Source organism: Mastomys coucha, unplaced genomic scaffold, assembly GCF_008632895.1.
Source record: "Mastomys coucha isolate ucsf_1 unplaced genomic scaffold, UCSF_Mcou_1 pScaffold14, whole genome shotgun sequence".
Classification (NCBI taxonomy): domain Eukaryota; kingdom Metazoa; phylum Chordata; class Mammalia; order Rodentia; family Muridae; genus Mastomys; species Mastomys coucha.
In genome coordinates this window covers 133,566,170-133,592,928 of record NW_022196896.1, presented here as the reverse complement: position 1 = coordinate 133,592,928, position 26,759 = coordinate 133,566,170, and the positions used below count along the sequence as shown (strand labels likewise).

General features: G+C 40.7%; 1 long non-coding RNA gene across 1 annotated transcript; it reads left to right on the top strand.

The window, feature by feature from the left end:
• Nucleotides 1–500: 500 nt before the first annotated feature.
• LOC116089357 lies at nucleotides 501–23,760 on the top strand. The gene is made up of 4 exons (XR_004118306.1): nucleotides 501–610; nucleotides 7,467–7,621; nucleotides 22,301–22,425; nucleotides 23,517–23,760. It is a non-coding gene; the product is annotated as an uncharacterized LOC116089357 (long non-coding RNA).
• Nucleotides 23,761–26,759: the final 2,999 nt, after the last annotated feature.

Here is a 26,759-nt window from a genome sequence, read left to right as displayed (position 1 = left end):
GTGGGCCCAAACTAAGGACACTGTCACTGCGACACAAATGGAGAGGGAGACTCTGCAAAATTTGAGAGGAAGTGACAGACAAGGAAATCACTCCAAGAAAGCTGATCTATCGTCACAGAAAGTACTAGATCACAAAATCTAGTGAGGTGGCATCATCAAGCTAGATGAAACAAAAAGTCACAGCACCAGATGGCAAAAGGCACCAAAATAGCAGCAAGAGAAACTGTGCCTGAGCCTAGGAGGTCCCAGCACTGCCCACTCAGAGAGCCCAGGAAGCACCAGCACTACTTGCTAGGAATTTGGCTTCATTCAACTTAAAGGAGAAAGGACTAGAAGTCCAACAATTCTTTAGTATAAAGGCCATGGCTTTTATACTTATGCCAAAGGGCTGACCCAAGAAAAAGCCAACTCAGAAGGCCCAAGTAGAACATTGCATTATACCATGACCATGAAAAAAATGGATCATTCTAAAGCAAGAGTTCCAATGGTAGTTAAGCATAGAATTTATTCCTAGTGAAAGGGATTGGTAAAGACAAAAGGCTGTGGCAGGACAAAACTACAGAAGAAGTTGCCCAGGCACTATCAGCATCTACCAGAGACAATATAGCAGGTAAGAAAATGAAAACCAGGAGAAGGTAGTTTTGTCCAAACTGTATCACAACATAATAAGAAGATGACATTAAAGGCTAGCTGGGTCACATGAAGACCACAGTCCTTTTAAGAGTTGAGTAAGGATTGTTGTTGATGACTTTGGCATCACAGGGACTAAAGGTGCAACTCCTTTGTGGGTTCCTTGGCCAAAGGGCCACTGCCAGGCTTAGAGCATTTGAGCATTTTGATTTTGAGTTATAGTTTTGAGCAAAACTACTTACAATAGAGGAAGCTTCTGCAGCCTCCAGAAAAAAAAAAAAAAGGAGGACTATTGTCCAAGGCTTAGTTAGGAAGGACAGGACCCTTGAGTTCAGTTGAAGATGTCATGGGATCAAGCACAGCCCTGCGGATTCACAGGAGTATTACCCGAAGGCCAAAGCCAATGGAAGGGGCTCAAAATAGCATCCTAGGAGGAAGGAAAGGGAAAGGTCCAGTGGAAGCTCCTCAGCCTACTAACGATGATGGTTGTGCCAATTGGGGGAAGATTTGGCATATCAAAGTCCAGAACGATGTCATTAGCAGGCAGCAGCATGAGGAAGCAAGAAAGCCAAATGACAAAGAAAAATGAAACAGGGGCGTCCTTGTCCTGGCTGGTTTTGACACAAGCTGGAGTTGTCACTGAGAAAGAAGTCTCCCTTTAGGAAATACCTCCATGAGATCCGGCTACAAGGCATTTTCTCAATTAGTGATCAAGGGTGAGAGGGCCCATTGTGGATTGTGCCATCCCTAGGCAGATAGTCTTGAGTTCTATAAAATAAGCAAGCAGAGCAAGCAAGGGGAAGCAAGCCAGTAAGCAGTGCCCCTCCATGGCCTCTGCATCAGCTCTTGCCTCCAGATTCTTACCCTGTGTTAGTTCCAGTCCTGACTTCCTTTGGTGATGAATAGCAATGTGGAAGTGTAAGCTGAATAAACCCTTTCCTCCCCAACTTGCTTCTTGGTCAAGATGTTTGTGCAGCAATAGAAACTCTGAATAAGACAGTCTTCAATTATTGTGAAGCTATTCTAATGACTGGTAGTCAGGCAATGCTTTGAAGCTACAGGGCAGGGGGGAGGGGTACTTGGGAAATCAGAGAAAAGATTCATGGAGAGTAACTCCTGTTATCCATATGTCAATATGTAGCAATTTTCTGTAAGCTTCCTCCTGGAGGAAGGGAAGGGTTCCATGAGATCCAGGAAGTAAATAAAACCTCACAAGCCAGGGGAAGCTGAGAGTGCAAGGACTCACAAAGTCTGTCCTGAAGGCTATAAGAACAGCAAATGATTACTGAAGAAAGGTGGTTCTCGGTCGGTCAGCAGAGCTGCCTGCAAGAGGCTCTCAGGCCTGCTGGCATGTCTGCAGCTGGTACAGAAAGCTCTACTGGTGACAACTTTTCCTGGTTGTCACCCAGGGTAGAGTGGGATCACAGTTGCCTTAAACCCACTCTGGGTAAGTGTCTTCTCACTCATGTTCCTAAGCAGAGCTGGAATAACCTCAGTGAGTTAGTGCTGTTGTTCCTTTGATCTGTCATCTGTGCCCTATCTGGGAAAAGTCACACAAAAGCTGTTCAAGAGTTTCTTGTAACCTCATCTCCATACTTGCTGTCAAGCTCTTAGCAAACATATTACTGTAACATTGAATTGTTTACTCTCTCTTTTTTCTTTCCTTTCTTTTATTAAAAATGCCAGATATTCTATGAATGTTCATAGGGATTACAAAGTGATTTTTTTTTCTGTCTAGCAAAACTTGAGAAACACCAATAGAGAAATAACCCTTCTCAGATCTGTTTCTATTCTGATACAACCATCTTGGACTATAAATGTGTATGCCCAATTTAGGTGATAAGAAATTATTCTCTTCCCTAAGGGCCTTTAAGAAAGTGGGTGAAAAGGGTTTTTCAATTTCTCAGTCTATATACAACACAAATTATAAATTAAATCATATTTTTATCTTACACTACTGTGTATTATACTTTTATTTCAATTTTAAAAAATGTAAGTAGCTGACCTACTCTCCATTTCAGATTTCAAGCTTAATCTCTAAAAGTAATGTTTGATTTGACACTTCTTAGGAGACTAAAGTGGTGGGTACAACATCTAATCTAATGGACAAGCACATTAAATCTCAATAAATCCAGTTCAATATTTTGCAGAAGGATCTGGCATACAGCCTAGCAGAAAAATGCTTAGCAATCTTTGAGAGGAAAAGTTTTATCCTGGAAATGTTGTAATGTTCCGTGTCCATTCCAGGATGTCTTATTTATTACAAATCAGTCATCTGCTCCTGCTGTTGTGATGTTTCAAATAGATTTTGCATTTTAGGTCATAGAATAGAGTATATACACAGAAGGACTTAAATTTAATTTTCATGATTGAATAGAGAAGTTAATGGCTTAACCCTATGCCCGGCTTACTAAAATTGAATGGCAGAAGGCCATTTGAATTTTTGAAAAGATCTAGCCTGGCAAAAATGTTGAGTGTGACCTGGAGAATGAAATGAAGATCTGGGTTTTAAGAAAAGTTGAGTGAAAACAGTTGACTTGAGTGTATAGGAAAGTGATGTACCCAGAGGCATAACCAAGGTATTCATATTTCTACAGGTTGGAAGTCCAAGGTTAAAGAAATAGGCAAGCTACTCTCCTTGTGCAGGTACTAAGAGTACATCTGTCCCGGGCCTCTCTTCTAACTTTTAGTCATTGGCGTCTTCACATGCATAGGAATCTTCACTATTCCCATGTGTTTATCTTTTTCTCTATCCACACTTCTCCTTTAATAGGAAGACGCTGGACTTGTCAGATAGGGGCTCATCCTATGCTGGTATAATCTGAGCTTACCCGAGTTCATTTGTGACGTCCTTGTTTCCAGTACCCATCCCATCTTCTGAAATGTTAGGACTTCAACATCCAGATGCAAGGAGGATATGGTAACTCAGTCAGACAACAGACTGTGGGCAACAACCTAAGAACAAAGGACCTAAGTTACATATTGACAATAAAAATGACTTTCCTACTGGGCAGTGGTGGGACCGGCCTTTAATCCCAGCACTTGGGAGGCAGAGGCAGGTGGATTTCGGAGTTTGAGGCCAGCCTGGTCTACAGAGTGAGTTCCAGGACAGCCAGGGCTACACAGAGAAACCCTGTTGTTACCTCCTTCTTCCCCTCAGCCATCGGACTTCTGGCAGTCTCTGCTTGGCGGCTAACACCTGGGGAGTTGGGACAGATGCAGACTATTAGTTCATCTTTGAAAAAGCTGCCTGAGTACGCCCACCACCTGAGTACGCCCACCACCCGAAGATCTTCCAAACCTGGGGACTATGGTACTTGAACCTTTTTTGCAGTATGCAAATGTCATGTAATCTAGAGATTTGGTTTCAGTTTCTCCTGTGACTATAAAAACCCTGGCTTATTCTAAGTAAAGTGAAGCCTTGATTGGGAAGCAACTTGGCTTCTTGATTTCTCTTTGCATTTCGAACCCTCTATTTCAGGTCCTTTGTTCCCTCTCCTCAGAGAACTCCAGTTCCTGAAACTGCGGGACAGTTTCAACTTGTCTCTGGAAAAAAAAAAACAAAAACATAGATTTTCCCTTCTGCATTGCTAGTCCAGGGGCCATTCTCCTGGGTGATAGACAAATATTCACTACTAGGTAGAGTAGGAAGGTCTTGGATTTGATCTTTCAATGTAGATGGAAAACCGAGGTCTCCTAGCTTAGTGCAGTACTGAGAATACTGAGAATGGGACAGGAAATCCAAATCGTGAATCTGCGTCTCAGTATTTCCTGTCTCTATGCCCTGTGACTGATGGGCATGCCATTGCATTTGATGCAGACCTTGGTAATCAACCCATGTTGTGTAAAGCAGCTGGGAATGTATCTGAGGAGCACTTTCACATCTCCATCTCAGGCCTCTCTAAGCACAGACAAGGCAGCCGCCGGAGACTCCTGGGAAAGGCTCGATGCACCTCCATCTAGTTTCTCTGCTCTGCAGTGTCATCGAAGTTTCCAGATGGTGACCCAAAGTGTGTATTAAACTGAAGGATTTGCTCCAGCGTTGATGTAAGGCCATGTTTCAATGATGACATGGCAGTCTCTTCTCTTCTCGTACGCGTCTTTGGCTTTTTGAGTGACTGACTGCCTTTGGAGAGTAAGCTCGGGCACATCAGTTTCTCCCCTTTGGTGGGCTCCGTTCTGTCAGTAGACTGTTCCCTCTGCCGTGTAGAAGCTTTTCAGCATGACACCATCCCACTTGTCTAATTTTGTCTCTCTCAGTGCCTACGCTTTTGAATCCTATCTATGAGATCATTGCCAAGGCCGATGCCATAAAGCTTGGGCATTTCACAATTTCATGACATGTTTTTTTTTCTTCAGTCAAGTCATTTGCCTGTGTGTGCATGGGCATACATGTGTGTGTGTGAGCGTTCATACGTGTGTGCGCACATGAGTGTGTGTGTGCACGCATGAGTGTGTATGTGAGTGTGTGTGTAGGTGTGTGTGTGTGTGTGTGAGTGGGTGTGTGAGTGTGTGCTTGCATGTGCATGAATGTGTGTGTGTGTGTGTGTGCGTGCACACGCGTGTGTGCTGTTAAAGCATTGGATGTACTAACTCCAGCCTTCCCAGTCCTTCTCAAAAAGGATATCAGTTCCCTACTGTTTTTTGATGCTATGCTCAAGAATCAGTTGTGTGTATTTATTGCAGAATTTTCTGCTCTGTTTCATTGGTCCATAAACCTATTTTTTTTCATATTTTATTGGATATTTTCTTTATTTACATTTCAAATGGTTTCCTCTTACCAGGTCTCCCTTCAAACCCCCCTGTCCCACCCCCTCCCCTGCCTCTACAAGAGTGTTCCCCCAACATATTTTGATGTTAGCACCATACTACTTTAGTAATTATAGCTTTATAATATATTTTGAAATAAGAATGTGTTGTGTCTCCAGGTCTGTTATTTCTTAAGATGAATTTGGAAATCTGTATTTGAATCCATGCAAATTTCATATTTTTCTATTTCTAGCAAAATGTCTTCAATATTTTGTTAGGTATTCCATCCTGTAGATCATTTTGAGTAATAGGAACATTTTAACAGTATTGGGCTGATCAAATCATATATCTGATATGAGGGTAATGTTCAAAAAAGAATTCTTTATTTTTTTTGAGACATATTATATATTTATGGCACAGTAACTGGAAAAAACTGGCAACTTGATTGAAAACTAAGAGAAGGACAAATGTACTTTTATTTAAAAAGAAACAAAATGGAAATAACCAGAAAATATGTAGAAAAAATTACCATTGTTGTCTGTGGTAAGGAAAATGAAGATCAAATTCTCAACCAGATAGTGCCTCAGAGTTGTTGGGATGGCAGTTATTAAAAAGTCAGAGCATGGTGAACACTGATTAGACTGTGAGGAAATCCCATGCTGCACTGCAGAATGACATAGCTGCTAGAAGAACAGCATAAATGCTCACCGACCAAGGAAGGATTTAGATATCAGATGACCCAGCAAGTCCCTTCTTGTTTCTTCTGGAGACAGAGTCTCCATAAGTCCAGGATAGCCTCAAATTCTCTGTGTAGCTGAAAGAGATGTTGAGACGTTTCTGCCTCTGTCTCCCAGGTGCTAGGATGGTGGGCATGTCCACCATGCCAGCTTCATGAGATTCTGAGGGTCTATCCCAAGGCCTTGTGCTAGCACTGAATCAGTCAAACAACATCTCCACTCCATCACTGTTTTATAATTTCCTTAATAAAAAATTTTTTTGGTTAGTTCTAAGAGAATTTTGTAAAATGTGTTTTGATGATGTTCATCCCCCCAAGAGCTAATACTCTTGCCTCTCGCCCAATTTCTTAGCCCTCTACCCCAGTCATTACCAATTTGTGCTACTATAATATCTTTGGATCTGTAACCTTCTACTGGAACATGCTCAATATATTAGGGGGTATGCTTTCTTCTTTCTTTCTTTCTTTTTTAAGAAATGAGAAACATTCTGTTATGACACCAATGTCTACCAGTTATTATTAAGGGAAATCTAAGTTCTTTTTCACCATATCATTATTTTGATGTTATTGTAATATAATTAAAAAAACAAAACATAATATTTTTTTTTAATCCAGAGAGTTGTTTAAATAAGGATCTCTGAGAGACAGTGGGATTCCCAGGATTGCTACAGTACCATTTGCAGTAAATAACCCATGTGTTGAAGCAACCTCAACCACCTGCTGTGTAGGAATTGATAAAGTATGACAGATAGATACAGTGAGTGATTGCTTAGACTGAGAAGAGTATTCAACAGTACATGACAACACAGAATAACCTTCCATAAATTCTGCTAAATAAAATTAGCCGTATGAAGTAGGTGAGACATTTAAACATATAGACTTGAAGAACAGAATGGACATGTGCAGATTCTAGGTGAAAGCTAAGAGCAAATTTCTAATCAGTGGCCATGGAAGGTTGTACAGCTTTGCCCTTAGGTCAACAATAATTACACATGCATATATCTTTAGACAATTAAGGTTTTGGGTCTCATCTTCTGTGTTCTTGCTGCAGTGAAATAAAAGACTCATAGTCTTTAATTTTTGGTCAAATTAAAGCTCTCTGACTCATTGGGTAGACACAGGTGGTCACCAGTGTTCTCTACAAACTATAGAAAAATGGTCACCATCCATTTTGTCTGCCCTTAAGGCTTTGAAGTCTTGGGTGGTCTGTGGTGGATTTAAGATGTTGAAGAGTGAATGACATCTTTGGTGATGGCTGCATTGTTCAGCTTCAGAGCATGTCTTGAGCTGTCTGGATAAACTCTATATAGCACATCTAATCACCCTATATTTCTCTCTCCTTTTTCTGCAGATTTCACCCATTTCAAGCCATTCAGAACTTGAAACAATGCTTTCATGCTGCTTTCATTTTGCTCCCTCTGTGCATAGGATAGCAAAAAGCAAAATATCGATCAGGCAACTCTCCTAGATTGTTTCAGAAAACGTTCCACTTCTCCACCCCACAAGGTACTATCTTTGGTTGCTATTGAAGTTGCATCAGTTTCTCTGTATCAAACTCATAATTGGAAAATAGCATGAGATTATTTATGGAAATGCTTTTTAATTTCTATCATCAATTAACAGGCAACTGTATGAAGACCACAATAATTACATTGTTGTACAAGCTTTGTGTTACAATCTTATTTCAGTATATTTAGACTCTTAGAAGGGAATCTGATTAATGTGTATTTCTTAATGAATTTGACATACAAGAGATGCATGAGTTTACTCTATATTTTAAATTATAAATGAATGGTTAGAAAATTAACATTGATTCTCTATATAATCTCAGCCACAATCACAAGGAGCATTTTCTGCATGATTCCCTGATGTAGCTCTCAGTAGGTGTTAGTGTAACAGATCACAGGGAACATAAAATCCCATAGACTCTACTCAAAATATCCTTCCTTAGAAGATGAGTAACTTGGTTAAAGTCTTAAATATCTAACTTATTTCTTAATGGAGAATACTGGTTTTTCATTTTATCTGACTAGAGAAAAAAAAGAGCAACTATGTATTTCTCAAGTATTCAGTTAAGGTAAAGTATAAACATTTCATATTATAATTATATGCTGTCAAAAACCCACATCACAAACGTACAGTAGATGAACTGTAGCAAATGTATAATGCTAGAGTCAAGGGAATACCATTTTCATCACTAGTAAGTCACAGGGCTTTTGACAACAGTGTCTTGGTATGAAGTCTTGGTTAAACACAGATGAAACCCACATTGCCTCAAGATGCAGCTATCCTTGATTTGCCTTCCTTTTCAGTAGGTGCCATCTTGCCATGGCGAATGCCATGGCTCCAGGTTCTTGGAAGAATGAGAAGTGCAGAGACTATAGTTATTCTTATATTTAGTGGAAGACTTCTCTTGCCATCCGTTTTCAGAGTTCTCTGTCATTTAAGAAACCAGGCTTCATCCTTGGCTCTCGAACCATTATTAGAAGTGTTTAAAATCCCTAGTCCTAGTTTCCCTATTGGTAATGTAAGGATCCTAAAACCCACACATATTGGGGAGAGGGTGGTTCTGGAATGAAAAGATTAAGTAGGGAGGAGGTGGGAAGGGAAGAAGAGGAAAAGAATACAGGGAGAGAAAGATAATGTTAAGGGCCATTTAAGGACAGTATGGAACCTAATAGAGTAGAAGTTTCCTAAAATATATGCATATATTAAGGTGATCTAAATGAAATCACCGAAGAATTGGGGAGACAGATACACAACAGAACATCTCTTATAGCCAAATGAAGTTTCTAGTACTGGGACTAGTTACATCTAATTATTTTGTTAGCCAAGGGGGACATATAGGAATTTCTCCCAAACCAAGGGTATTCCCAAGACTATACGCTCTTCACAAATGGACAGCAAGACCCTGTTCCCTCCCCACTCCCCCTGCTCACCACTCCACCTCCTCCTACTTACTGGCCCAGGCATTCCCCTACACTGGGGCAAAAAACCTTCACAGGGCCAAGGTTCTCTCCTCCCACTGATGACTGATTTGGCCATCCTCTGCTATACACATGTTGTGGAGCCAGGAATCCCACCATGTGTACTCTTTGGTTGGATTTTAGTCCCTGGGAGCTCTGAGGGTACTAGTTAGTTCTTATTGTTGTTCATCCTAAGGGACTGAAAACCCTTCAGCTCCTTGGATCCTTTCTCTAGCTCCTTCATTGGGGGCCCTGTACTCAGTCCAATGGATGTCTGTGAGCCTCTACTTCTGTATTAGTCGGGTACTGTCAGATCCTCTCAGCAGACAGTTATATCAGGCTCCTGTCATCCAGTACTTGCTGGCATCCACAATAGTGTCTAGATTTGATGATTGAATATAGGAAGGATTCCCAGGTGGAGTAGTCTCTGAATTGTCCTTCCTTTAGTCTCTGCTCCATAGTTTGTCTCTACAACTCCTTCCATGGGTGTGACTCTAACTAAGCAAGTAAAAGACCTGCTTGACAAGAACTTCAAGTCTCTGAAGAAGGAAATTGAAAATCTCAGAAGATGGAAAGATCTGCCATGCTTGTGGATTGGCAAGATTAATATAGTAAAAATGACCATCTTGCTGAAAGCAATCTACAGATTCAATGCAATCTCTATCAAAATTCCAACTCAATTCTTCACAGACTTAGAAAGAGAAATTTGCAAATTCATCTGGAATAACAAAAAACCCAGGATAGCCAAAACTATTCTCAACAATAAAGGAACCTCTGGTGGAATCACCATTCCCGACCTCAAGCTGTACTATAGAGCCATTGTGATAAAAACTGCATGGTATTGGTACGGTGACAGGCAGGTAGATCAATGGAATAGAATTGAAGACTCAGAAATTAACCTACAAAACTATGGCCACTTGATCTTTGACAAAGGAGCTAAAACCATCCAGTGGAAAAAAAGACAGCATTTTCAACAAATGGTGCTGGCTCAACTGGCGGTTAGCATGTAGAAAAATGCAAATTGATCCATTCCCATCTCTTTGTACAAAGCTCAAGTTCAAGTGGATCAAGGTCCTCCACATAAAACCAGATACACTGAAAGTAATAGAAGAGAGAGTGGGGAAGAGCCTCGAGCACATAGGCACAGGGGAAAATTTCCTGAACAGAACACCAATAGCTTATGCTTTAAGTTCAAGAATTGACAAGTGGGACCTCATGAAATTGCAAAGCTTCTGTAAGACAAAAGACACTGTCAATAGGACAAAACTGCAACCAACAAATTGGGAAAAGATCTTTACCAATCCTATATCTGATAGAGGGCTAATATCCAATATATACAAAGAACTCAAGAAGCTAGACTCCAGAGAACCAAACCCTATTAAAAATGGGGTACAGAGCTAAACAAACAATTCTCAACTGGCTCAAACCTTCTCAATATTGAATGGCTGAGAAACACCTAAAGAAATGATCAACATCGTTAGTCATCAGGGAAATGCAAATCAAAACAACCCTGAGATTCTTCTACCTCACACAAGTCAGAATGGCTAGGATAAAAAACTCAGGTGACAGCAGATGCTGGAGAGGTTGTGGAGAAAGAGGAATACTCATTCATTGCTGGTGGGACTACAAGCTGGTACGACCACTCTGGAAATCAGTTTGGTGATTCCTCAGGAAATTGGACATAGTACTACCAGAGGACTCAGCTATACCACTCCTGGGCATATACCCAGAAGATGCTCCAACATTTAATAAGGACACATGCTCCACTACGTTCATAGCAGCCTTATTTATAATAGCCAGAAACTGGAAACAACACAGATGTCCCTCAACAGAGGAATGGATACAGAAAATGTGGTACATCTACATAATGGAGTTCTACTCAGCTATTAAAAACAATGAATTTATAAAATTCTTGGGGAAATGGATGGATCTGGAGAATATCATCCTGAGTGAGGTAACCCAATCATAAAAGAACACACATGGTATGCATTCTCTGATAAGTGGATATTAGCCCAAAAGATCAGAATACACAAAGTACAAACCACAAACCACAAGAAACTCAAGAAGAAGGAAGACCAAAGTGTGGATACTTCGTTCCTTCTTAAAAGGGGGAACAAAATACCCATAGAAGGAGTTGTAGAGACTAACTATGGAGCAGAGACTAAAAGAAGGACAATTCAGAGACTACTCCACCTGGGAATCCTTCCCATTTTCAATCATCAAATCTAGACACTATTGTGGATGCCAGCAAGTGCTGGCTGACAGGAGCTTGATATAGCTGTCTCCTGAGAGGCTCTGACAGTACCCGACTAATACAGAAGTAGAGGCTCACAGACATCCATTGGACTGAGTACAAGGTCCCCAATGAAGGAGCTAGAGAAAGGACCCAAGGAGCTGAAGCGTTTTTAGCCCCTTAGGAGGAACAACAATAAGAACTAACTAGTACCCTCAAAGTTCCCAGGGACTAAAATTCAACCAAAGAGTACACATGGTGAGACTCCTGGCTCCAGCAGCATGTGTATATCAGAGGATGGCCAAGTCAGTCATTAATGGGAGGAGAGGCCCTTGGCCCTGGGAAGGTTCTATGCCCCAGTGTAGGGGAATGCCAGGGCCAATAAGCACAAGGAGGTGGGATGGTGAGCAGGAGGAATGGGGAGATAATAGTGGTTTGTTTTAGGTTTTTTTTTTATTATTTTATTTTTTTTTATTTTTTCTTTTGGAGGGGAACCTGGGAAAGGAGATATTGTAAATAAAGAAAACATCTAGTAAAATAAAAAGAAAAAATTAAAAAAATTTCATAGTGTGCCACACAATATACTCTTTGGTCCAAACAGCTTCATTTGCAAACATTAATTGCAGGTCTGTTTCAAGACCTCTGGCTTTTGCCACACTTTGAATACTTAATTTTCACTGGGGATTCATCTCAGATATCCTGTTGTTGCCCTCTGCCATAGAGAATCTGTATCTTTAGTTCTAAAGGACTGGTCCCTTCATGTGTGCCAACGCTTCATAGATGGTGTAGATGTTGGGTCTCTCTTGCATAGCACCTGGGAGAGAAAGCAGGTACCTGCACCTCTCCCCAACTGAACAGCACAGTAGAGTTGACTTCAGTGGCACAGGTATAGGTGAGTTAGCTATGAGGGTGAGTGCTGAAGAGCTGGCTCTGCTCCTAACCTGCTTTGCAGCAGTGTGGGTGCAGGAGAAATGCAGCCCCTCAACTGCTGCAGCAGTCAGGAAAGCTGACCCCACCTCTTACCTGGGCAGCATGGAAGACCTGCTCATCTCTCTAACCAGCAGCAATTGGGAGAGTGGGCTCTACACCAGCAGTGTAGACGTGATAGAGAGGGAGGGTACAGTGAGTCAGCCTCAAGGGCATGAGTCAGGTGAGCCAGCCCACCACCTCAGCCGGCCACAACAGGAGAGCTGTCCCTGCCTCTTACCAGGGCCAAGCAGGAGAGTTTGCAGGCAGACCAACTCAGTTACCATTCAGGCCCAGATCCAGGACTTTGAGTTAACCCAGCCCATTATCTATACAGCCTGTTTATTTTCTAATGAGAGGCAGAAAAGGAATGGATCTAGATGGGAGGGACGGTGGGGAGAAACTTGGAAGAGAAGAGGGAGAGGAAACCATAACCAGAATGTATCATTTGAGAAAAAAAATCTAATTTCAATAAAAAGAAAAACATTCATACAAAAAGTCTACCTTATAAAGTTGTTGTAAGGTTAAGATTCTTAATGCATCTGGCACTCGTATCAGACATAGCTGATCCATCACTCACCATGTTTGGGTGTTTTTACTTTTTTCTCCTCTCTTACTCCAAGCAACTATCTAAAAGTATTTATTTCAAGGGCTGCATGAGTAGTTGAGGTGTAGAGTACTCACTTAGCATGCACAGGATCTTAAGTGTCATCACTGGCATTGTAAAAGGAAACAAGAGACATACATCCAGAAGGTATACTCGCCCAGTCTTTGAGGACACTACACTTGAAAAAAAAATTTCTCCAACTAGAAAAATGTATCCTTGGTAATGCATTAGTAAGGCACAGTTATTTCTTATTCAAAGTAACTTATCTGCATTATAATTTAAGACTTTACATAAGACTGCTTTAACCCACATGGAAGAAAGTCCAGAGATTGGGGAATGCTCTAACATTTGAGGTCAGGCAGCTGTAGTTCTTTCTAAACTCCAGACAGCTACCCACCCGACTGTGTGTACTGCTGCTTATGCTAAATGTAAGAGGTTTTTCTCAGGAAAAGATTATGTGTACAGGTTGCAGACATATTTTCGACAAACTGCGTTAAACAGACTCATGCAGACATTGAAATCAGAGCCTGGAATCTTAGTGCCATGGTGCAATAGCCCCATTTGCAGAGTTGAGACAGCCTCACCAACAGATGAAGAAGAACTGAAGATGTAGGCTGTGCAGACCAGCATCAAGCAGCTCTCTCTCCTTCAGTTCCTCACAGCTAACACCACCCTCTTGCTTCTACTGGAAGCTTGTTTAAATTCAGAGCTCCACTGGAAAATCCTGGGAACATCACAGGAGAGCATCTTGGAGGACTATCCTCACAGACCCAGGATGATGCAAGCTTGGTGCACCTTGCCCTTGCTCCACTGACCCAAAGATGCTCCTGAGACATCTGTTTCAATGACATTAGTTGATACCTTGCTGTGATGATGCAAAAATGCCTTTTGCCTGTTAACCACTCCTGATTTTGTGTCCTTTACTTCTCCTGGGTAAATGGAGTCTCATCCATTCACCTTTGCTGCCTTCGTATTTTTATATAAAGCAAAGAAACATTCCTTGCCTTGGAAGATATTCTGTGATGGAAGCAAAATAGATTTATCACTGTCTTTGCTGTTTGTGTGCTTTATAGAATGTTTCTTTATAGAGAAAGTTCATGAATTTTTGTACAACCAGAACCCAGAGATGATATAAGCGCTGATCTTAAGGATGGTAGTGCACTATGGCCATTGCTGAACTCAAGACTTTCAGAGATTCTGATCAACTCTGCTGCCTGCTTCAGTGTGGTATTTGAAGCTTATATAGAGCAAGATGTGTGTCATGGAGCTGTGTATTGTGATCTGCACACAATGAATATACTATGAAGTGTAGTATTAAAAGCAAGAAAAGTTAATTACTTAATAATATTTAATCTCTACTTCCACACAACTCTTTATGTCTGTCTAGACAGGAGCAAGCTGTCAAAAAGGACAAGATTGGAAACTTCAGTGTAGAGAAAATAGTTAATTTCTTAGACCAATGAGTTGGGGACACAGGGGATGATGCTCAGCAAAGCAATGTGTTCCTTTGGCCATTAGTCGAGTTTACAGAGAACTGTTCCAGTGAGGATTCACGCTTTTACTACAATACTGTCATTTAACAGCAATTGTGACTGTCAACTAGCATTAGACATTTAGATAGCAATATTAGGAATGTCTCCTTTTGTATTGTGACTGAAGTCTCTTTTCTGCTGGTCTCAAAGCACTGAAGGATTGATAGTCAATGAAATAGATGACTGTGTGAGAAAAGTTAGTAATTGATTAGAGATCAATTTTTGCAATTTTTTCTTCATTTTGGATGAAGTAAATGGATGCAGTCTTTGGCGCATATTCGTCAGTATGAGCTCAGGGATTTCAGCAGTGTTCATATTGATAGACTGCCCTCCTCTTTGACACAGATACTGAGAGAGAAAAAAATGACTGAATTTTTGAAATTTCTATTTGAAATAAACTACTCAATGTGTCAGTGGTAACCAGTTCTGCAGAACTATTCCATTTTCAAGTTCAGTACTCTTGGCTAATTTTTAAAGCCACCTTCATGTCCTTGGAGCTTCTAAATGGGCTATGGAATATTCTGACAGCTCAAAGAGTACAACTATGCAGCACAAGCAAGCAAGCATGTAGAGCCAGTGCCAGCACTCCAAAGCTCTGGAGGCCCTATTATGAAAGACAAATGGGAAATATTTTCCACTTGTCTGTCCTTGCCTTTCATAGAGTGAACTTTAAATCAAACATCTAGCTTTGTGTCACTTGAGAGAATAATGAGAAGAGCTTTCAAGGGGGAGTGCTGTGATTAAAGCTTGTGAGGGGCTGACCAACAGAGCTGTGTGTGTGTGCATGCATGTATGTGTACATACATGTGCATGTGCATGCACATGTGCACTTGTGTGTGCTTGTGTGGGTACATACACATGTGTGCATGCTTGTGTGTACATGGACATGTGCAAGTGCATGTGTGCACATGTATATATATATATATGTGTATATATATAAATGTGTGTGGGTGCACATGTGCATACACACATGTGTGTGCATGCCTTTGTGTATGTGTGTGTGTACATATGTGCATGGGCATGCCAATAAGTGCACTTTTATGGGGTGGGATTTAGATAGGTACCATTAGTTGTGATACAAATGATTCAAGGAGTCAAGGTGCTTTATATCCTTAAGAGGAAGGATGCATATATTTGATAAAAAAAGTTTTCTTTCATTATAAATGATTTGGTATCCAGTCCTTTGAAGCTATAAGCCATCAGGAACAAAATGTCAGTGGACTCCAATACATTTAAACAAGATGAGATAAATTATATCACTACATGTAAAAGTGTCTAATAGAACAGAAAGTAAAGATGCCAAGTTTGGGAAGGGACAAATAATACTTCCTCCTAGGATAAGAGATGAGAGATTTTTCTTTGTAAGACCAGTAGGTCTCTGTGGATGCTGGAGATTCAGGTCTCCTGCTTATGACATATTTAGTAGGCAGTGAGTCATCCACACACCTTCAGGATGTGCTCAGGTCAAAGTGGCAGAGGATGCCTAAGCCTCAGATTCTAAACTTCTCCAGAGTCACAAGATATAGAAGGGTTCTTCCTCAGCACTCACTCTGCCATGACTTCAGTAGATGTGGGTGGGGAAGCTACAGCAGAATACAGGCTTGCTCACCAATTTCCCAGTGTTTACATGAGAGTGATCCTCACTAAGACTTACATTCTTTTAAATGTTTTCACTGAACTTGTATAAGTTAACATTATAGTCATCTGAGGCCACAGACCAAGCTTGTAGTGATAGGTGTGTGTGCATGTGTGGGGCTTATTTCTATGTTCCTTATTTATGATATTGTGGCATGAACAGATATTGTGGCTTTGTACATTACAGGTAGGTGACTTGCCACGAAACTGGAGCCACATCTGTGATAGTCTTCCTGCTTTTTACTTTTTATGTAAAGTGTCATCCATTACCCAGGGTGGCCTTAGACTCAAGTCTGAAGCCCAGGCAAACCTTGAACTTGCTATTCTCAAGCTTTAGCCTCCCTGGGGGCTGGAATTACAGGACTATCCCACGAGGTAGAGTCTTAAACCTGGAAGAACTGCATGTGTTTTTACAGTAATACTTTTTAATCCCACAGATTTACATAGAATGTATTACTGGGCTCTCTGTATTCTCAGGCTCTACCAACTACAGGTCATACATATTTGGGCAAACCCAGGCATGCCACTGAATGGCTGTTTCCTCCCACTTACTTGGTGGTATATGGCTAGAAGGTTGAGTTTGGGGCCAGCATGTATGACACAGTAAGTTGCTTTCTTAAAAAAGAAAAGAAGAAAGAGGAGGAGAGGAGAGAGGAGGAGGAGAAGAGGAGGAGGAGGGGAAGGAGAAGCATGAAGAGAAGGAGGAGGAGGAGAAAAAAGAGGAGGAGGAAGAGAAGGAGAATGAAGAGAGAAGGAGGAGGAAGAGGAAGGAGAGAAGGGGGAGGAAGAAGAGGAGGAGGGGAAGAAAGAAGAAGAAGAAGAAGAAGAAGAAGAAGAAGAAGAAGAAGAAGAAGAAGAAGAAGAAGAAGAACAAGAACAAGAACAAGAACAAGAACAAGAACAAGAAGAACAAGAAGAACAAGAAGAACAAGAAGAAGAACAAGAAGAAGAACAAGAAGAAGAACAAGAAGAACAAGAAGAACAAGAAGAACAAGAAGAACAAGAACAAGAACAAGAAGAACAAGAAGAACAAGAAGAACAAGAAGAAGAAGAAGAAGAAATACAACACTTCTGAACATGCATGACCATTTGGCTTGTCACCATTGCATGAACAATGCAGTGTAAAAAACAGTTAATGCATCATTTTATTTTATTCAGTTCTATAATAGATCTGTAGATGATTTCAACCCAAAGGAAGATATGCCTGTTACAAGCAGCTATGATGCCAATCCCAATCCAACACTTGAGCACCTGCAGACATTTGTTTCAATGAAATAAATCCCCCTCTCAGTCCCACAGAGGTGCCAAGGAATGACTGCATCTTATTCAGGATGCTTAAACTATGTTTTTAATCACAGGAGAAAACTCCTTCAGAATGTCCATGTTAAGCTGAGTGAGGTCAGACATGAGGCCAGCAGTCTCCATTAACTGCAGTGAAGTTGAATGGAAGAGTAGATCGCACCTTACCACACACAGTGTCCAATGGACACACTGAACCCGCATGACATTTTTATCTTTTGAGATTGATAACTACATCATTCCTCTCTGAACTCTCCCATACACCCCTCCTTGCTCTCTTGCAAAGAGAACCCCCCTTTTCATTAATTGTTACATGTATTCCTAAGTATAACATGTTCGGTCAGTGCAATGTCACCTATAGGTATACATGTTCAGGGCTGACTATTCGGTATTGTTTCTTCTTATTTAGGCTGCAGAGCACTGGGGATGGTCACATGAACATAAGTAATATACTGCAGTTGAAATAAAATGTATGTAAGACACTAGGAAGCCCAGAAAGTTTCCAGGTTTGTACCTTACACTATTGGAAATTGATGAAAAGGCAGGTCTCTTTTTAAGATCTATTTTTGTTGTTGCTATTGTTTACTTGGTTGTTTGTTTTTCTTTCTTCTTTTAAGTCAAGAGGTTATAAAGGAGAACAAAATTAGGTCTGCTTTGGTAAAATGGATTGAACCAGATGTCATCGTGTTAAACAAAACACACTATGTAAATACCCATCTTCTTAGATGTAGAATATAGAGTTTATACTTGTACATTGTCCTAGTTTGCCTTTTATTCATGTGATAATCACCCTGAACAAAACCAGCTTGGGGAGGAAAGGGTTTACTTAGCAACAGTCCACTATTGAGGGAAGCCATGGCAGAAGATCAACCAGCTACTGAAGAGGAAACCATGGAGAGATGCTGCTCAGGGTCAGTTAACCTCCCTTTGACATATACCAAATATTCTTATGTTTAACATATGCTCTAATCACAGCGCCTGAGGTCACTCTGCACAAGGCATTTGTGTGCTTCACTTGGCTGAGAGAGGACACAGAAGGTGAAGGATTTTTTGCTTGTGTGTATTTCCAATCTCAGATTTCCAAGTTGGGATGCTTAATTTGTAACTTAGGTTTTACAACCTGGAGGCCATATTTCCCTTGACAATGACTGTACCACTACTAGTAGAGGGTACAGCTTAAGTTTGCCATCAGAATCTTGGTCTCCGACTTTATCCATGAACATATATGCTCACAGAATTTAGAATATACCAAATCCTAATGGTTTTAAGACAACACTTTGAGAACTGACAGGAAAGAAAATTAGTTTTTGCAAAGGGTTCAGGAAAGACCCTGTCCTTATTTGGTTCTATCGCTGTGATAAAACACCATGACCAAAAGCAAGTTGGGGAGAAAGGGTTGATTTTGTTTATGTTTCTATGTAAGATTCCATCATCCAGGGAAGTGAAGACAGGAACTCAAAGCAGAAACCCAAAACAAACCAACATATGAATACTGCTTACTTTCCTTCAGGCTCACATTTAACTATCTGTCTTATAGAGTTCTGACCCACCTGACTAGGGATGTTACTGCCCACGGTGGGCTGGGCCCTCCTACATCAACTAGAAATGAAGAAAATACCCATCATGTCCATGTGCTAAACTGATGGAGGCAGTTCTTCAACAGAGGTTTCCTCTTCCCCTTCCCTGGTGTGTCAAGTTGACAACAACATAAGCCATATATATATACACATGCATCATATACACCATGTACATATGCATATGCACATGAATATGCATGTATATATACATACTCATATACATCATATATACATACATATATGTATATATGTACCCATATATATAATATGTACCCATGTGAAAATATGGCCTACAGGTTGTAAAACTAAAGTTACAAATTAAGCATCCCAACCTTGAAGCCTGAGATTAGAAATACTTCAAAATGTAAAATGGATTGAACATCAAGATGACATACAAACAAAAAGTCCTTCGTTTCCTTTGACCTCTTTCAGCCAAGTGAAGTATACTGAGTGCCTTGTGCAGAATGATCTCAGGACCTGTGTTTAAGCCATATACATTACCACACACACACACACACACACACACACACACACAAACACACATACATGCTTACATACAGAAACACACACACACACAAACATGCTTACATACACAAACACACACATACACACTTACCTACACACACACACACATACACACTTACCTACACACACACACACACAAACATGCTTACATACACAAACACACATACACACTTACCTACACACACACACACACACACACATACACACTTACCTACATACACACACACACACAAACACATATATGCAGGCATGAAAGGAGAAAGGGGACTATGTTGGGGAAGGAAAAGAACTAAGAAGACAGAGAAGAAGGAAATGGGGAAGAGAAAAATAAGGATTATGTGCTTTCTCTCGTATATAAGCTGTGACTTAATACACACACACATGAACATATAATGAGACTAGAACATGATGAGTGTGGAAGCAGACTCTGATAGAAAAAGAGGAATACAATATGAAGAAGGCAAGAGTCCATGCTAGGGTTGAATATGTGCAAAGTGCAATGATATACATATCTTCACATGTCATGAGCAAACTCCCAATTTTGTAATCCAACTGGAAAAAGAACCAGCAAATACATGACCTATGAGAGCAGGATGCACTGGCCTCCAGTGATGTGGAGCTCTTCGGCAGCCATCTTCCTTTCTTTCTGCCTTACTTAAAGATCAAACCCACATGCAATAAACATTTACAGCCTAATTAAGCCTCATCAAAAGAAAACTATTATGGCTCCTGATCCTTCAGTGTCACTGGAGAGATGGAGGTGCTAATTGGACATTGGAATCTGTCTTAATGCCTTAATGGAGCCCACATATCCTTTACCTAAGAGGTTCTTTAAAGTGGGGTAGAAATTGGGAGGGAACATATCTGGGAACATTCCATTCTCCCAGACCATCTTAAATCATGGCACATAGGTAGAAACCTCATCATTCAAATGAAGTTATAGAAACTTTATCTTAAGCCACCAAAAGTCCATATTTCAAACCACATAGTTTGTACATTCATTAGCATAGCTTTTTTTTTTATTTCTCAGAAGAGTTCCTGAGAAGACCTTTGATGTATCAAATATTAAGCCTTTGATGTATCAAATGCTGTACGCCTGGAAGGATTAGTTCTGATTAGAAAATTCAAGTCTCTGCTCTATCCTCCAGCCTTCCAGGACTTGTGTATTCTTTCATTAAGAGGCAAATAGCAGCTGGCATTCTTGGGAGAGGTGATCTGCATTTCGAGGCCACAGTGGGGGTATCTGTCTGTTCAAGATGCTTTAGCACCTACCTTAATATGGAGACTAAGGGTGGTGGGCAGAAGGACATACTGATCTTGGGGACTCTGTTCTCAGCATTAGGATGGTATCTCCCTAACAGATGAAAGTTGTTTCCTGAGTCCTTGGTACCTCAAAGAGATGTTATTGTTTTCTCCCAGGAAGGAAGAGTAAAATCCTTTAAGAACCCAATGTTCCCACATTTTATGTGCTTCTTTTACTGGGGTTGTTAACAAGGAGAAACTAAAGGAGGGATATTGCAGGGCCAGGTTCTTATCAGGGCATCTGAAGGAGTGAACCACTTCAGCTGGTTGGCATGAGTGATGCCAAAGACATGCCCAGCAAGGCTGGGAAGAGTTTCTCATGTTGGGATAGTTTTCATTTGACAATATGTGTCTGGGCTATCTGTAACTTTAGTTATAGGGAAAGGAAATCAGTTGTCAAGTTTCCTCGTGCACTATTGGAAATCTGGTGGGTCCTCTGACTCTCCTCCTGTTGTGCAAACCACTCTGGATGGAGTCCCTAAAAATCTCCTGTGGTGAAGAAAGCAAAGCCAGTGCAATTTGGGTTGCTGTCCATTTTAGGGAAGGCAGCCACCCAGGGAGCTCTGAGCAGCTCAGTCAAAGCAGAAACCCTGAAGCCTTTTGATGTTGGGTGCAATGGCTCAGTTTTTACTCTCCCAAGGCTGGATACTATTTTTAGATTGAGCAATTAAGCAATTGGGTTTGTGGCTTACCAGATAAATCTGGGATGATTCATTGGTTTTCTCTAAATAACTACCTGCCCCACAAGGGAGGAAGGTGATTTTTTTTTTTGTTGTTACACTCTAAATGAACTCCAGGGTAGGCTTATGCTCAAGAAGTGTTTCTATTGGAATAAATCAAAATTCCCTGATGGAAATCAGAGATTTACTAAGTGCTTGGGACCTGATTTACCCAGTGTTTTGGACCCACACCTGCACAGTTAGGAACACTGCTCATGCCTCCCACAGTGGCTCCGGCCAGTGACTCCCAGATGGTCAGGGGCAGGTATCTTTGCTCAGTTTTCCTCCTCCTCTGCTCATGTGGAAGACTATGGTTCCCTAGAAAACAGTCATACTCATATGAAGGCTTTAGTCTTCAGTTGGTATCGTCTACAAAAGCTCTCCCACTTAGGCTCTGGGTTCTGAGAATGGAACTCAGACCTTCAAGGAGATGATGCTATGGTGCTATGGCCTAAATCTGTAGGGTCCTTGTAGACTCATTATTGGGGTGTAGGGTCCTTAAATGGCTGGGGAGCGCCAGCTGGGAACGTAGGTGTTGGGGTCCACCTAGAGGAGGGAGGGCATTGAGGGTGGCCCCCAGAGGCATCTGATTCTTGGCTGCTTCCTTTCTCACTCTTTGCTTCCTGGTGGGCCATTGTAATACCAATCCCAACAGTTTGGGACAAAACAAACAACAAACAAACAAACAAACAAACAAACAAAAGAATGGGCTGATCCTTCTGAAACCAGGAACCCAAAATACATTTTTCCTTCCCTGAGTTGTTTGCATCTTTTATTTGGGTCACAGCAATGAAAAGGTAACCAATATAGATGACACCCCACAGGATTCCAGAGGTCATGCTTGCTGATACAGAGTTCCAGAAGCCATGCTTGCTTGACCTGAAGACTCAAGAGATAAGCCTGTTCTTGTTAGACAAGCTATACCCAGTTGGTAGAAGAGCAGGAGAAGGTAGGTGATACTCACAAGGTGGGAGATGCCCCAAGGAAGTTTTACATTCTTTTTCAATTTTCAAATTAAGGATGATTTCTCTTGTTTTCAACTTCTTTTTCAATGTTAATCCTCACCTTTTATCTTCAGTAAATGTATGTCTTCTCTTCTATGGAAAAGTAGTGGTTTTCTTCTAAATTTTCTCATCCCACCTTGAGAGATAAAATTGCAACATGGTATTATCCTACATGAGACCTATGAAATAGAACCACATTTTAAAGAGAGGACACAGGCTTCAGGCCACTAGTTTGCATAGTTACCTAGGGACAGCCTAGTGATTGAGGTTCTCAGTCATCATCCAAAATGGTCAGGAGAATCTAAGGCTTGATTTATTAATCTTTGCTCTGAAAAAATTCCAGTGTACCCAAGGCTCAGGAAACATTATGGGACATGGAGAAGAAAGATCTTAAGGTCCATAGGATCATGGAGTTTGCTAGGAGGCTGTGTTTCCTGGTAATGTCAGAAGCTACGCCCATAAAGGTCTCACTACATAACTGCCCAAATGTGAGCTGAGCAAGGATGATACCAATGGACATGTCAAGCTGGAGAGAAAAATGTCCATGAGGGTTCAACCCTCCACAAAGAACCACAGGTAACTACGGTCAGTTGAGAGCAGGAGAAATAGTCTTCCCCAGAGAAGAGAACACCAATTGGTTATCCAATATCAGTCAGCCCTGAAAACAAATGTACAAGTGACATTATATGGACTTAAAAGGTTATATGTAGGAATATATATATATATATATATATATATATATATATGTACTTATATGCTTATACTATACTATACATTTTGTTATAGTGATGCTATACATTTTGCTTATACTATACTGCTGTTGTTACTTTACTATACATAGATGTTACTGTAACTATGCTACATATTTTGTTATAACTATCCTATATATTTTGTTGTAACTATACTATACTATACTGTGTATCTTGCAACTATACGATACTATATGATACTATACTATGTGTTAAATTCAATACTTGTTATCTCCCCTTCATGGCTGCCTGAATTCTCTTCTGAATCTGAAAATACACTCTGACAGTCCTGGGCTGACAACCAGCCACCTGTGGTGCAAGACAATAGGCCACAGACCCTGCAGCTTCTCCTGAAGATCAAAGACTCACTCCTGTCGAACTACTTTTGAAATCCTTGCTGACTAAACAGACTTTTCGCCCTTATGTCTACTGTCGAGTTTATGTGATAAGCTTGATTGTTTTTGTTGTTTCATTTCTGCTGCCTGCTATAAAAACTCATCTAACCCTAAGTAAAGTACGCTTTGATACATATTCTTGGCATCCGACTCTTTGTTGCTCCACCCGTTTAATTCCACAGGTCCTGTCCAGTCTCCAGTCCAAAGCAATCCACAACCTGTGTAGGTCTGCGGGCCGAACTCTACAAATACTATACTATGTTATACGAAACTACTATAGTATATGATACTATACTGTCCTGTACTGCACTATTCTATACATTTTGTTATATGCCATGGGCATGGTGGAAATAAATCATCAATGTGTGGTATGGATTCCTCTTTACTGCTGAATAGGATCCAGGAGTTAATTGCTGGATTTCTCTGAGCATTATGCCCTCTGTCATAATATGCTCCATGAGAGTTATGAAGACTAATTCAAATATTGCTATAACACTCAATAGGCCTGTGACGGGTAAATAACTAATGTATGTGCTGGATAATTTAGCCTGAGTTTTCCTGTACCATTCAACTGAAAGATTCAAAGCAAACTCACCCTGGAAAAAATGAGTAGTATAAATATGTTCAGAACTCAAGGTTGGGATCAGTTCTAGATCTTGGCAAATGCTGTGAACTTCATGTTTGTATAACCCGAAATCCATGTTCTAAAACCTGAATCCCTAATGATGTGGCATTAGGAAGTCAGGTCTTTGAGGGATGGAACCTTAATACAAGAGTCAGTGTCCTAATGACAGAAGATGTTGCAGAACTTGATTCTTTTCTACAGCAAGTTGATTTAGCTCACAGTTTGGAAGATCATGAACCTCAGGATGTGCTTGACCCTGTGCAGACTTTCTGAATCCATAAGAGGGTTGGTGTGTGAGAGGGAAATATGATGTGGTATGAGAGGAAACAAAAGGCAAAGAGGGCCCAGGCTCATTCTTTTTATAACAATCCATTCTGATGGGGGCTCACACACTCCTAAGAGAACCAACTCATTTTGAGACCAGCAGTAAACCATTGACAGAATACAACATCCAAAATTCTACTTGGGCTGGTCTCTTAAGACTTCACTATCCAACTTCACTACACTGGGATTCAGCTTCCAACAGACAAATGTCAGTCTACAGGTTCCAATTGTATTGAAGGCAAACACCACTTCCGGATACAAGAAGGCAAACACCTGTAAAACAGCAAGAGGGAGCTCACTAACTGCGGAGTCTGCTTATGGTTGAAGATTTCCCAGGCCAGAACTGTGAGAGGTAAATGTATATTGCTTCAGCCCATGAGTTAGTGATACACTGCTTTATATAGCCATAGAGACAAAGAAAGAGATGGGGGCTTTCCTGACTCATCCCAGGGCTTTCCTCCAGAATGGACTTATTTTAAGGGGATTATACTATCTTTTGTTTGTGCACTGGGCTTTCTAAGAGTAATGGAATGGGATATTCTACTGGAATAATGTGGAAAGCCTTTTGAAAAAACAAGAGAGCAAAGTAAAGGTTCTTTAAAATGAACCTTTTAACTCTGCTTCCCTAACTTCCTAGGACCATCCATCCATGGGGTCTTGAACAGCATCCTGGGTCTCTCAGGAGGGTTCAGAGCACCTGGAGCCTGAGATCCTGGGTTGCAGAGATGGACCTGCACATTGCCAGGACTCAACCTGCTATAGCCCTGGCTCAAGGCTCAATCAAACTTAGTCCCAGAAGCATCTTCTTTTATGTCAGAATGGTATGACAGCATCAATAGCCTCTGGCTTCTTTATAACCTGTGCTAATATTAACTCAGAGAAATGAGAGAAGAGTGGTTATACTCAGTCCTCGGTGCTCCACCATGGGATCCTACAAGAAACACAGAAATCCAACCTCCAGCTGACTGTTCCCTTTTAATCCAGCTCCTGGTTTGGTCCTTCTATGATTAGTGAGTAGCTGAGGCTTAGAAATCATACCATGCTTTCTACAACTTATCATCATATGTCCCATAAGGCAAAGGATACTATAAACGCTCAAAATCTGGGCATGGCTTCTTGGGTGATGTAGTGTGGTCCTGAAGAGAAGTCTGTAGAAAAAGTGTCTCCATCTTTTTCGTGATGGAAATTTGCATGGAAGGCAGCCCTAGGGAAGGAAGAGTGATGACCATACCTCAGTTACGAACACCTTGAGCCATGTAGTCAAGCTCAGCTTCATCCACTGCCCTTTAACAAAAAACCTTGAGCTCCCATATTTGCTCAGGCCACTTCAACAGCACCTGCTTGAAAGATGACCTGCCACATCTGAGCCCAGCTGGCTACACCTATAGTCTTCTTCTCTTCCACTGATTTTCTCAAGTAATGTTGATAGTGTGTGCCTTTCCGACTAAAATATGAGAGTTGCTGTTTCTATAATATGAATTTGTCTCAGATGTTGGTTGTGATGGAGGTAATTTTAATTATCAAACAAATTAGAAGGGCAAAACAACTGCCCTTGGTATAACACAATTGAGGGTATAATTGAATTTTTTTTATCTGCAGGTAGATTATAAGGTGAAATATCTTTACTAAGAAACTATAAAATATGTTGTTGAAATATGAATAGGCTCTATCCTAGACTTTCAGGAACTAACGACCTATACTGATGTAACCCATGGTCTGTAGCCTATTAAATTTGAGCATTTGACCTTGAAGGTAATTATTATTCCTTCAAGTCTAAAGAGTCATAGTACTTGGAGCTTAGCATTACTTTGGTGCAAGGCACCAATTTTAGCTAGGAAAGAATAAGACTCAAAGTTTGTAATTTATTTAAATAATTTGCATTTACACACATGATTTTTCAACTTCTAATATTGTAGTTTTCATATCACGGTAAGATGCTTCCAGATCTCATGTCTGAGTCAGATTAAGAGAACATTCTTGTCATCAATTATGTATTAGAATAAGACAGGATACATTGTAGCCACAAAACTCCACAAACATAGCTTCCATCATGAAGGTTTGTTACCTCCAGAATGAGCCGCAGAGACTCTTCTGTTATTCAAGTCTCTAGTTAGAGGTTCCACCATGATTACCTGTTGCTTCAGTGTTTACCATAGTATGTGGATCTCAAACTTGTACAGGTATCA